The sequence below is a fragment of the Zingiber officinale genome, chromosome 6B (assembly GCF_018446385.1).
Source record: "Zingiber officinale cultivar Zhangliang chromosome 6B, Zo_v1.1, whole genome shotgun sequence".
NCBI lineage: Eukaryota > Viridiplantae > Streptophyta > Magnoliopsida > Zingiberales > Zingiberaceae > Zingiber > Zingiber officinale.
In genome coordinates this window covers 39,923,518-39,935,327 of record NC_055996.1, presented here as the reverse complement: position 1 = coordinate 39,935,327, position 11,810 = coordinate 39,923,518, and the positions used below count along the sequence as shown (strand labels likewise).

Here is an 11,810-nt window from a genome sequence, read left to right as displayed (position 1 = left end):
GATTTCTTATGGTTTATGAGAGTAAATATGTTATGTGATTGTCTGATGATCTAATACTAGATATTTGTTTTGATGATCTATTAGTGGATAACTAATTTGATGATTTATATTTGGGTAGTCATTGATGGTGACATAGTGAGTGTCATTTATGAAATTCACAGGTTTGATGATTATAGTTGGTGATCAGATATAGATCGGGTGCTAGAGAGTTTACGGTTGAGTGTACCTATGAGATTTTAAATAAATCTGGTTGGTTATGGATAGTTAACAGGATGATAAAATTGATATTTACTTCCTCTGATATTGGACTATGTGGATAAATAATGATTTGATGTTTTGAATGCTAACTTGCCCTCATGGGGAGTAGAGACTTATTCATCTGATATTATGTGAGCTGATGTTTTTGAGGATGAAAATGAGAGTGTCGTGATGTTCTTAAATTTTGACTTTTTCTTTGGGTCGTACACATATGTGGTTGGATATACCTTAGTTGCTTGTGGAGGATTAAGGTATTCTTGATTAGTTAGTAAATGAATGATTTAGTTTTGTTGGTTGATCAGTAGTGGATTGCCATACTCTATTTTTAGAGGTTTGAACCTTTAGGTTATTTGTGCTTAGTTATGTATCTAGAGCACATTTGAGTACATGTTTTGTACTGATGTGAAAATGACTGATTTAGCCATATATCATTATTGGCTTGGATAAGTTATAAAGGATCGATGTATCCTATTCTATGAAGATTTTGACCGTGGATTGTATATACCTGGTGGGTTAACTTAGAGGGTGTTTGGGATGTGACCCCGCTGATGTAAGGAAGTGTAGAGCTAATTGCTTAACACTTATGGGATACAATTGTTACTAGTGTATACTGGAAGAGTACATTTGGATTTATGATGATAAAATTTTTCCCATTTGATATAGTCTTGGGTAGTGTATAACATTGACTGGCAATGTTATACCATGGTGTGTATATCTTTCTTGTCCAATACTAGTTCCTTTGAACCTATAGCAAGGTTGTTACTGGATGATTAGGCTGCTTTATTTTGGGTTGCTTTTGATTGATGTATTCATGCTTGATACATATGCATGAATTTTGTTTAGATATACCGTAACCCATGAGTGTTGGTAGCATAAGGTTGGTTTCTTTGATTGAGCTGGTATGCTGATTTTGCATGTATATCATGAGTGTTTTGGGTTGTAGGAGTCCTGTGGTAGACTGTTCATTTGCAAGTAGTATATGTATCCATGTTCTGATATGGTTTGAAGGTTCCTTGTGGATCATAGGTATGTAGTTCGGTGTATGTATCTGGAGGTATTATTGAAGATAACTTGTTGATTAAATCCGAGTTGTAGTATAAGTACATCGGTGGTGTTTTGATGGAGGCATTTTGTCGATTTAATCTGAGTTGTAATATATACATACGTGTTTGGTGTGGTATCTGAGGTATCTTTTTGATTATGTTTGATATGTGAGTGCACCTGGGTTTAGTATGCTTTATTGGGAGTATATGTTGGTTATACTCTTGGCATAGGTGAAGATATGTCATGTGAGTGTTGTTTGTGGTGTATTGTTGATTTTACCTACATTGATTTTGCACACGTGTTCGGTATGTATTGTTGGATGTATCATACTGAATATACCTGAGTTGTGAGTGTGTTTGGTGTATAAGAATTGGAGGATTTTGTTGATCATACATATGTTGTGGGAGCATGTGTGCTAGGTGTATTATTGGTAGCAGTATGATGATTCTACTTATACTGAATGCAGAATGTGGAGTGACTGCATTATGTCATTTGTTGGATTAACCCATAAATTAAGTTTCCTATCAGTGGATGACCCACTAGGATGCTGATAGAGTTGATGATGGATTTGATTAGTTACTAGGTTGTTATAGCCTAGGCTAACCACAGTGAATTGTGGTAGAGAGATCTTGTACAGCCTCTAGCTGGATAGTTAGGTGCCTTGGGGTACTTAAATATTATTTTGTGGTGGAGCGTTGCTCCCACATATCACGGATTGCTGGTAGCGGAGCATTGCTCCTATATTTATTGCAGATACATATTTCAGATTATTTGTGGTGGAGAGTTGCTCCCATATATTGAGGATTTCTTGTGGTAGAGCGTTGCTCCCACATATGTGGTGTTTCCTGTGATGGAGCGTTGCTCTCACCCTGGAGGATTTATTCTTTGGTGATTTATGTTATTGATGATCAGATTTTTTTTTGATTTATTATTGGAGATCTTATGGATAGGAATGTCTGTGATACGGACATTATGTGTATTGGTTTTTGCCATGTAGGCTTACAGTGCCTTAGATGTTTTCAGGGACTCGATGATCCTGGTATGTCGAGGATGTTTGGATAGGTGTCCATTATCGTTGTGGACGATGTTGTGATCTATTACGGATCCGAGGTGAGTCACGTACACTACCTTTGCATAGATCTAGAGATGATTCGACGAGAACATCTATATGTGATTATCAGTAGTGCTGGTTTGGATTGTCTTATGTGAGATGTTTGAGCCACACGGTCACCAATAGAAGTATACCGTGGTTCCACATGAGATCGAGATTGTTACCGTCGGGAGTAGACGGAGTCAATAGAAGAGGCTTGCAATCTCCTTTGTTTGGCCGATATTTCCGGAGATACGTTGAGGGTTTCTCACGGATTGCTATGTCACTTACACGCCTGACCATGAAAGGCGTGAAGTTTATTTTGACTGAGGATTTCAAGATAAGCTTCTAGGAGCTGAAGCTGAGACTAGTGTCGGCTTCGATTTTTGGTTTTTACTTTCTGGAGAGGACGGATTTGTCCTCTACACCGACGCGTTTCTACAGGGTATGGGTGCTGTTCTGATGCAGCACGGTTGAGTATTCTTATATGCTTCTTGATAGTTGAGGGAGCCTGAGAAGAAAATACTCAGTTCATGATCTAGAGTTGGCTGCTATTATTTTTGCCCTGAAGATTTGGCGGCAGTACCTGTATGATATTACATTGAGATTCTCACTGACCATCGGAGTCTCAAATATCTGTTCACTCAGAAGGAACTTAATCTTCGACCGAGGAGATAGATGGAGTTCCTGAAGGATTTTGATTGTACCATTAGCTATCACTTGGGAAAAGCTAATGTAGTTACCGATGCACTTAGCTAGAGGTCCAGAGGGACTTTAGCTTGCCACCGAGTTGTGGTCACAGATTTGATTCAGGATTTCTCTGAGTTAGACATTGAGGAGCAGGGACATACAGAACAGGGTATTCTTGTTACGATGGTTGCTCAGTCGTCGATCAGGAAGAGAATCCGAGAGACCCAGTTGTTGAGACCTGATAGAGCTCAACGTGAGGCAAAGTGGTCCATATTATCAGACAGAGGATGTCAGAGGCATAAGACTGCCAGAAGTGTTATGCTGACCGGAGTCGGAGACCCTTAGAGTTCTCCATTTGCGACCAGGTATTTCTGCGAGTTTCGCCCACGAAAGGGGTGAAGAGATTGGCCTCAGAGGTAAGCTAGCTCCGCGATACATTAGACCTTTCCAGATCTCGGAAAGGATTGGAGCAGTAGCTTATCGGTTGGCACTATTGCCGTCTTTGGCAGGCGTTCACGTCGTATTCCACGTATCTACGCTGAGAAGATACGTACCCGATCTGATACATGTGTTGATAGATAATCTCAGTTCTCCTTTCAGCCTGACATTACTTATGAGGAGATTCCGGTACGGATTCTGGACCGGAAGGAGCGTCAGTTACGGAACGAGACTATCCGGCTGGTTAAAGTCGGATGGCAGCATCATTCGGACGAGGAGGCTACTTGGGAGCTCGAGGATACTATCCGAGCTCGATATCCCCATCTTTTCACTTGAGGTATGCGATTTAATTTACCGTTCAGCATTTATACTTTATATCTGTTGTTAGTACTTGCTGATGGTAGATAACGAAATTTGGGGACCAAATTTTTATTAGTGGGGGAGAATGTAAAATACCGAAAATAGGCGAATATTAATAAAGGAATTTTCCGGGATTTTTGGAAATTTTCCGGGAATTTTTCGGAGCTCGTATGGACAAGTTAACGGGGATAAAACGGGACCCGGGGAAAGCCTGTTTAGGCTACCCTGTTTTAATGAGGAAAAGTTTTATTTCCTTTTCCTTTTTTTTTCTTTTTCTTTTCTACTTCTCTTATTCTTTCCCCGCGAGCCGTGAGTGCCCTATTTCCCCGACCCCGAGCGGTTTCCCTTTTCTTCCTCTCTTCTCACTCGGAGCCGATCCACTTTTCTTGCTCCTGTGCCCTAGCGCCAAGCCGCACTGCCGACGCTACTGCCGCCAGCGATGCCGAGCGCCGGCCACCAGGACCGGTACCAATCGTCAGTGCCCTAGCCTCAGCCCGCGACACCCATCTCCTCGGGTCGCCACCGCTGGCAGCGGCGTTGCCAGCCGAAGCCCTAGAGTTGATTCCTCTCTTCCTCGCTTCTCCTGAACGTCGGCAGATGACCTATTGCCTCTGCCCTAGCTTGGATCGCGAGCCCTCCTCTGCGCCCTAGCTCCCTGATTTGAGGAGTTTCCTCTTCTGCCATTGCTGAGAGCCGAGAGCCGCCGTCGCACGGAGAGTGCCGGCCATCCTTCCTCTGCCCTCGAGGCCGAGCCACATTGTCGAGTTCTCTTTTCCCTTCGTGCCGTCTGCTCTAGTCGCCTTGCACCGTCACCACAGCCGAACCACTTCACCGGCCACCAGGTTCTGCCGAGCCCTAGTCTTGATCTTCTTCTTGATTCCTTTGATTCCAGCACTGAGGGTTTGTTCTACCAGGATTTTGTGCTGTGGAGTGTCTGATTTCCAGGTGCTAATCCTCTCCGGCAGTAAATTGCCTTGGCTGTGATTGAAGGTGAGGTGCACAGATTGATATAGAATTATGTTATCATTAGTGTGATGATTTCTTAAGCTCTATTTTGATATAGACAGTGAATCGCAGGTTATTGCTTGGATTCCAGCAACTACCTCTGTTCCGGCAGCAACGTTACCGGTTGAGGCTTCAGAATTAGGTAAGTGGAGGAGGTAATTTTGAATACGAACTAGATTTAATTCTAGCTATGAAAAGGATAGGGTTATTGGGGCGATAAGAAATGATTAGGGTTAAGGAAACTAACCCTAGTTGGTCGAGGTTTATGGATTAGGGTTTTGCCCTAATTTAGTGTAAGAGATTTTATTTAGTTATTTATATGATTGTAGCTAAATAAAATATATTTCTATTCGTGACTCAGGGTTTTGACACGAGACGAGCATCTCGACGTCCGAGTTGGACCGGACTGATCTTATTTTCCTATTGGAGGCGGGTACTTTGACTTATGTCTTTTGATATGCATGATAATATGTTTAACATATAACAATAATTGTGTTATCTGTTTGTTTCGGTTGGTCGCTACATGATTAGTTACATGTTTGTTTGTTTATTTATGCTGCACTGCATATTATCTACCTGATCACATATGTCTTAGGTAGTGACCTAACCACATGCTCTGTTATTTCTGGATCTAGGGTTTATTTGATACCCTCTTCGATTTGTGTACCTTCTATTTGATACGTCTTCTTGTGGTACACACTTTGTATCTATTTATATGGATCATGCCATGTTATTCATGAGATTGCCATGTTCAGTATCATGCATCATGATTGCATGCTGTGCGATTGTCGGCTCTACTTTGGTTGAGCTCATCGCCAGTTACATGTACTGCACACATCACCCATGGATTTGTATATCTGGCTGGTGTGTGGCGGTTCTGCTGTTTGGCTCCGTTGGTCAGGCGACTCAGCGTGGTAGCCGGCAGTCAGTTCCGCTCTGTTTGGCTCCGTTGGCATTTAGGGTAGCAGCGTGGTAGCCGGCAGATGGTGGACTCTGTTTGGCTCCGTTGGTCAGGAGACTCAGCGTGGTAGCCGGCAGAGATATCCTCCCCGTCATCGTGTACCGGGAGATGAGAGCATTGAGCTCCCCCATTTATGATTTGGGGTCACAGGACAGGAGTACTCCGACAGCATCCCGTTTACTCTGTCATTGCACAGGAGCATTGATTTCAGAGTATGGGGTTGACATATGCATTTATTGCATTTTTTATTTGCTTGTGATTGCTGCACTTATATGCTGCATTTGTTTGGATGCATTGATTGACATGCATACAGGATTATGACTCACTCGGTCTGACGACCTGTTACCTTTATACTTTGATCCGGTCAGTACAGTTATCTTCTGATTTCATTTCAGTTGCATTTATCCTCCTCATATTCAGGAGACTGTACGCATGATTAGTGTTGTCTGTTATTTGTTTTATTATGCATATCAGTTGTACCTGCTGAGTGTTGGACTCACCCCGCCTCCATTGTTGATATTTTCAGGTTGAGGCTGTCCGGAGCAGTTCCAGTCGCTGGCCCCCCCATCTGCACGTAGAGCTAGTTCTCTACTAGGTTGTTATTTGCTTTATTTTGGTTTTTCTTCCATCAGACTATGTTTTAGTTTTGTTTTGGATTTTATTTATGGATATTGTACGGATTGTTACCGTTTGATGGTCTTTGGATGGTTTGGTTTTTATTCTACTATATGCCTGCCTGGACGGCAGAAGAGGTGAGTTTGTTGGATTTGAGCTTTACGAGTGTAGTGGAGTAGGGTGGATTTCGAGTCAGAGTCCTACTATGATTGATTACTATTATAAACTGCGTGGTGTTTGTTTTTTTTTATTTTTTTTATCATTCCAGCCGCCTGTGGCTGAAGTATATGTGATATGTAGAAAGTTTCATATTGTCCGCCGTATAGGGGAGATGCTGCCGAAATTTCTTCGGACAGAGACTCCTCTGGGGCGTGACATTATGGGGATAACATCTACTACTGGAGGCGCCTTGGATGATGTTGGAGGTGCCTTTTATTGGGGTTGCAAAGTTGCAAACATAATCCCACATTGAAAATACATGGAAAAGATCATGGGTTTATAAGAGAAAAGATATCTCTATTGGCATGGGGCCTTTTGGGTAGAGCTCAAGGGCAAAACCATGAGGGCTTAGGCTCAAAGTTGACAATATCATACCATTGTGGAAATATCTAAATTCTTTTCGATCATACAATTGGTATCAGAGCCCGGACTACCAGAAGGTTTAACCGCTAACTATGCACAAGAGCTATGGCCTGATTGAGCCATGTGGGTACAATATTGACCTCGAATAAAGAAAGTGGGGGCTCTTATGTTCGGATCAAGAGAACTAGACACCAGGCAGGAAGTCCTTGTTGCGGCTAGGCAAGGAAGTCCAGTAGGTCGGGTGGACCGAGGGGCAGGAAGACCTGGTGGGTCGAGGATCGGGCGTGGGAAGCCTGTGGTTCTTTGTTTGAGGGGGGATTGTTGGGGTTGCAAGGTTACAAACATAGTCCCATATTGAAAACACATGGAAAAGATCATGGGTATATAAGAAAAAAGATATCTCCATTGGCATGAGGCATTTTGGGTAGAGCCTAAGAGCAAAACCATGAGGGCTTAGACCCAAAGTGGATAATATCATACCATTGTCGAGATATCTAAATTCTTTTCAATCCTACACCTTCAACATCTTATAATAGCTATATTCGAGCAACTCCTTGTACATAACTCATTTTGATGATCTCTCTCTTGTGCGCTACTTCAAAGACGACTCTACGAAGCTGTGACACTGCTCCAACAACTACGCTCAACACCAGATCTATTTCTTTGTCAATATATTTTACTTAATGCAAAGTTATATCTTAATATTCTTGTAATATTTGAACTAATAGTGGATTGCCCAATGAAAGTAATCGACGATCGTGGGCCTTGAAGTAGGAGTCGTCAAAGGCTTCGAACCAAGTAAAAATAAACTTGTTAGCATTGTTTTTACTTCTGTTCATTATTTATTTCTCTATGTTTTACTCTGAGTTTTAAACGAATTAGTGAAAAAGTCATGAGCACTATTCACCCACCCCCTCCCCCTTTAGCACTTTCGATCCTACAATTAGTATCGGAGTGGTGCCACTTTGAATCGGTGAAACCACCATTCAAGCACTATTTTCATGTTTTTTTAGATTTTTTGAAATCGATCAGAATAAGTGATATTACCCCTTCTGATTATTTTTTGATCGAGTTTTTTATTTCTTGATGTTGGTATAAAACCTCTCAAGTTTTTAGTTTTTTTCTTCCTTTTATCACACACTACTAATCCAAGACCAAGTCTTGGAATATTCATCATTTTTCTTTATTGTGTGATAGATTTTTTTATGGCCTATCAAGAAGGCTACAATACCGCATGCTCACCTCTTTTCTTTGGCAAGGACTTATGATACTAGAAAGGCCGGATGGAGTACTACCTAAAGATACAAGTGGAGATGTGGATTATCATCCAGACCAGGTTCACACTCCCCACCAAAGACAGGGGACTCATCCCTTGCGACAAATGGGACACACCAACAAGGAGAAAAATTAAGGCTGATGCAAAAGCTACTCAAACCTTACAGTGTGGCCTGACTAAAGAAGAGTTGAACCGATTCAGTCCCTTCTCAAGTGAAAAATGCTTATGGAGAAACTAATCGAACTACATGCACGAACCTCTGACACTAAGGAAAAAAAAAAAGAGATTTTATTTTTAATAAATTATATAATATAAAAATATAGGAGGGTGAGTCAGCAAGCTAGTTACATGCTCGCATCCAAGATCTTCTCAATAGCCTCCACACAATCGGACAAATGGTGGAGAATCGCGACATCATTAGGTACGTGCTAAACACCTTTCTGAGGAACACTTTGTGGGCATCCATGGTAGATGCTTACAAAGTCTCTAAGGATTTTTTGTTAATTATATTAGACGATCTATTTTCCAAATTCAAATTGCATGAACAAACTAATGCACTACCAATAAAGAAAGGTATTGCTTTGGTCATAGGTACAAACAAAATGAGGGAATAAAAAACCAAGCACTTGACCGAGCCCGAGTCCAAAGGTGAATCAAACTTAGAAGACAATGATGAAATCATCATTGAGCTCGTGAACTTGGTGCAAAAGTTGTAAAAAAAAAAGAAGAAGGGGTTCACTAAACTAGAGATCAAGAAGGTGGCTCAATCAAAGACAAAACAGTCAAGTCCGAACTCGAACATGAAGGCCAAATCAGAAGTCACCTTGTAAGATATTGAAAAATTAAATTAATAAGGTTATTTGGGAAATAGCCTTATAGAATTTTTTCGAAAATTTTAGAAATTTTTTGGAAATTTTTCGGAGCTCGTATGACGGATTTTGAGGGGATGAATTGATGGGTCCGGATAAAGCCTGTTTGGGATATCCCGTTTAAGTGAGGAGATGTTTTAATTATAAAATCTTTTTCCTTTATTTTCCCGAACCCATCGTCGTTTTCCCCCAAACCTTTGCAATCCGAATCCCAAACCCTTCCTCGCGCGCGCGATGATGCCACCGCGTCGATCGCCGGCCGCCGCGAGGACACCGCCGGCAACAATCTCCTTCTCCAGCGTGTCTCGGCCGAGTCTCCCTCTCCCTCCCGAGGCGTAGAGTTTTCCTTCCCCTGCTTCTCTTCCTCTCTCGCACGAATGCCCTTGACACTGTCGGTGCATGTCCACCACTACGATCGCGTCCTCATGGAGTCGCCGGAGAGAATGGCGTTGGTTTTCGGGGATTACCGACCATCTCTGACTGAGAGGTTGTCTTCTCGGCGGTTTCTTGCTCGCGGTCGGCAGCAGCCCGGTGTCTAGGGCACAGCCGGGGGAGTTTGACTCGCATCCCCAGCCGATTGATGGTCTCCTCCTCAATTTGTTCGCTGGGGATTGATATGTAGCTCCACACCTGCTGGATTGGATCGGGCGACATCATCAGAGGTGATCTATCAAGGTAAGCTTCATCTGGATTCATATGGATTCAGGGTCTTGCCCTAATTGTTTCCAATTTTTGTTCTTCTTTCTGTTCTGGAATAGTGGAAGCATTGGATCAGTATGTGGTGGACCTTCCTTGTTGCCGACCATCTCCAATTCCACTTCTTGAAGTTGTGCAGGCCTTAGGTGAGGAGGTGAGGGTTCTATTGAGGTGAGTAAGGTCCGAATTATTAGGGTTTTCAGCATATACACTGTTGTACAGACTGAGCTATGGATTAATTCTTGGAAGAATAGATGTGTGGGTGCTTTTGTAGCTTATGGACAGGGATCTTGGTGCTGTGAGCTACTGATTTTGGTTGCCTTATCTCAAGCTGAGTGTATTTCATTGATGTACTTCTGATTCTTAGTAGTATGTTACTCAATTAGGTCTTTTTATGGGTTGTAGGACTTTGTTCTTGCTTAGATATATTAGCATGTATTGTTGAATCCATGTTGATATTTGATTAGGGGTTTTGGATTGGAAACTATGGATATGGGTGAGAATTTAAAGATGAATCATGTTGGAGTTTGTGGTTGATTGTGGTTTGATGATTTGGTTGATAGGTTGATTGGATGATTATCGAATTGGGAGATATTGATACGATGTTGGATAAAATTGGGTTATTGATTTGGAGGAGTTTTGGAGATGTAACATGTATAACCTAATTTAATTAGGTTGTATTATGATTAAGGTTAGTTGGAGGATTAATCCTTAATCATGTTTGATTAGGATTATTCTAATTAGGTGGGGGAAGTTGCTTAGTTATTTACTTCGTATGTAATTAGCTAAATATACTATGTGATCGCAGGACATGGATTCGGGACGAGCGTCTCGGCGTGGGATTTCAGGACGTGATCTACGTATCAAGGTGGGTATTTCTTCCTTGGCTCTATGTAGATTTTATTGAGCTTAGTGCATGGTTTTATTTGATGGATTAGGTTGTTTTACCTTATATCGTGGGCGTATGTTGCTTTCCTGCTTGATACTGATGCTTGACCCTTCTGATGATCTATTTAACTCTTATACAGTCTACATTTTGGATTATCTATACTCTGTGGTATTTGTGCACATCTAGAGTGTGTATGGTAGTGTATGGTTCGTTGGCAGTGTTCATATGATGACTGTCCATTTGTATGTTGTGTATACATTTGTCCGGTGTGATGATTGGAGGAGTTGTGTTGATTGTATATTTGTTGTATATACATGTGTTTGATGTGTTTTTACTGGAGGATATATGTTGATTGTACCTATGTTCGGTGTACATGTGTTAGGAGGATTATCGGAGATTCTTGGTTGATTATGCATATGTAGTGGTGTATATGTGTTTGGTGAGATATGTGGAGGTATCTTGATGATCATACTCATGTTGTAGTGTACTTAGGTCGATTTAGAGTTGCATGGATGATGACGGTGTTCGTATCATGATTATATATATATCATGTTCATCATTCATTGCATTGCTGACGACTATTATCTTCCTTGTGGTGGAGAGAGTCGTCAGTCGTTTATAGCTATCCTTTCGACCACTGATGGAGAGTGGTAGCTAGGAGTGGAGCTAGTCCTGTCGTGCTCATTTAGCCACTCAGTGTTCTGTCAGCCTCGGCCACTCTAGGGTAGTGTGTCTTGAGGGTACAGTAGTCAGAGGGTTTGAGTTATGAGTGGTCAGGGACCCTTAGCTATGTAGTTATATAACTACTTAGCTGACCGTCTGCTTCGGCCGCCTATAGTAGTGCATGTACTGGAGGCTAGTACGATTTGTCACAGACCCAAGCCTCTCGGCCATACAGGGGTCGTGGTGTCTAGAGAGGTGGCGGGGGTGACCATGGAGCATGCATGCACATTTGCATTTGATGCGCGGTGCATCTTTGGAGATATATTTGCATACATGCCTAGTAGATACTAGTTGCATGTGTTTGTGGTATGTTG

General features: G+C 41.9%; 1 long non-coding RNA gene across 1 annotated transcript; it reads left to right on the top strand.

The window, feature by feature from the left end:
• The first annotated feature begins 4,277 nt into the window (after nucleotides 1–4,277).
• LOC121990095 lies at nucleotides 4,278–5,307 on the top strand. The gene is made up of 4 exons (XR_006114451.1): nucleotides 4,278–4,722; nucleotides 4,795–4,870; nucleotides 4,958–5,027; nucleotides 5,247–5,307. It is a non-coding gene; the product is annotated as an uncharacterized LOC121990095 (long non-coding RNA).
• The last annotated feature ends 6,503 nt before the right edge of the window (nucleotides 5,308–11,810 follow it).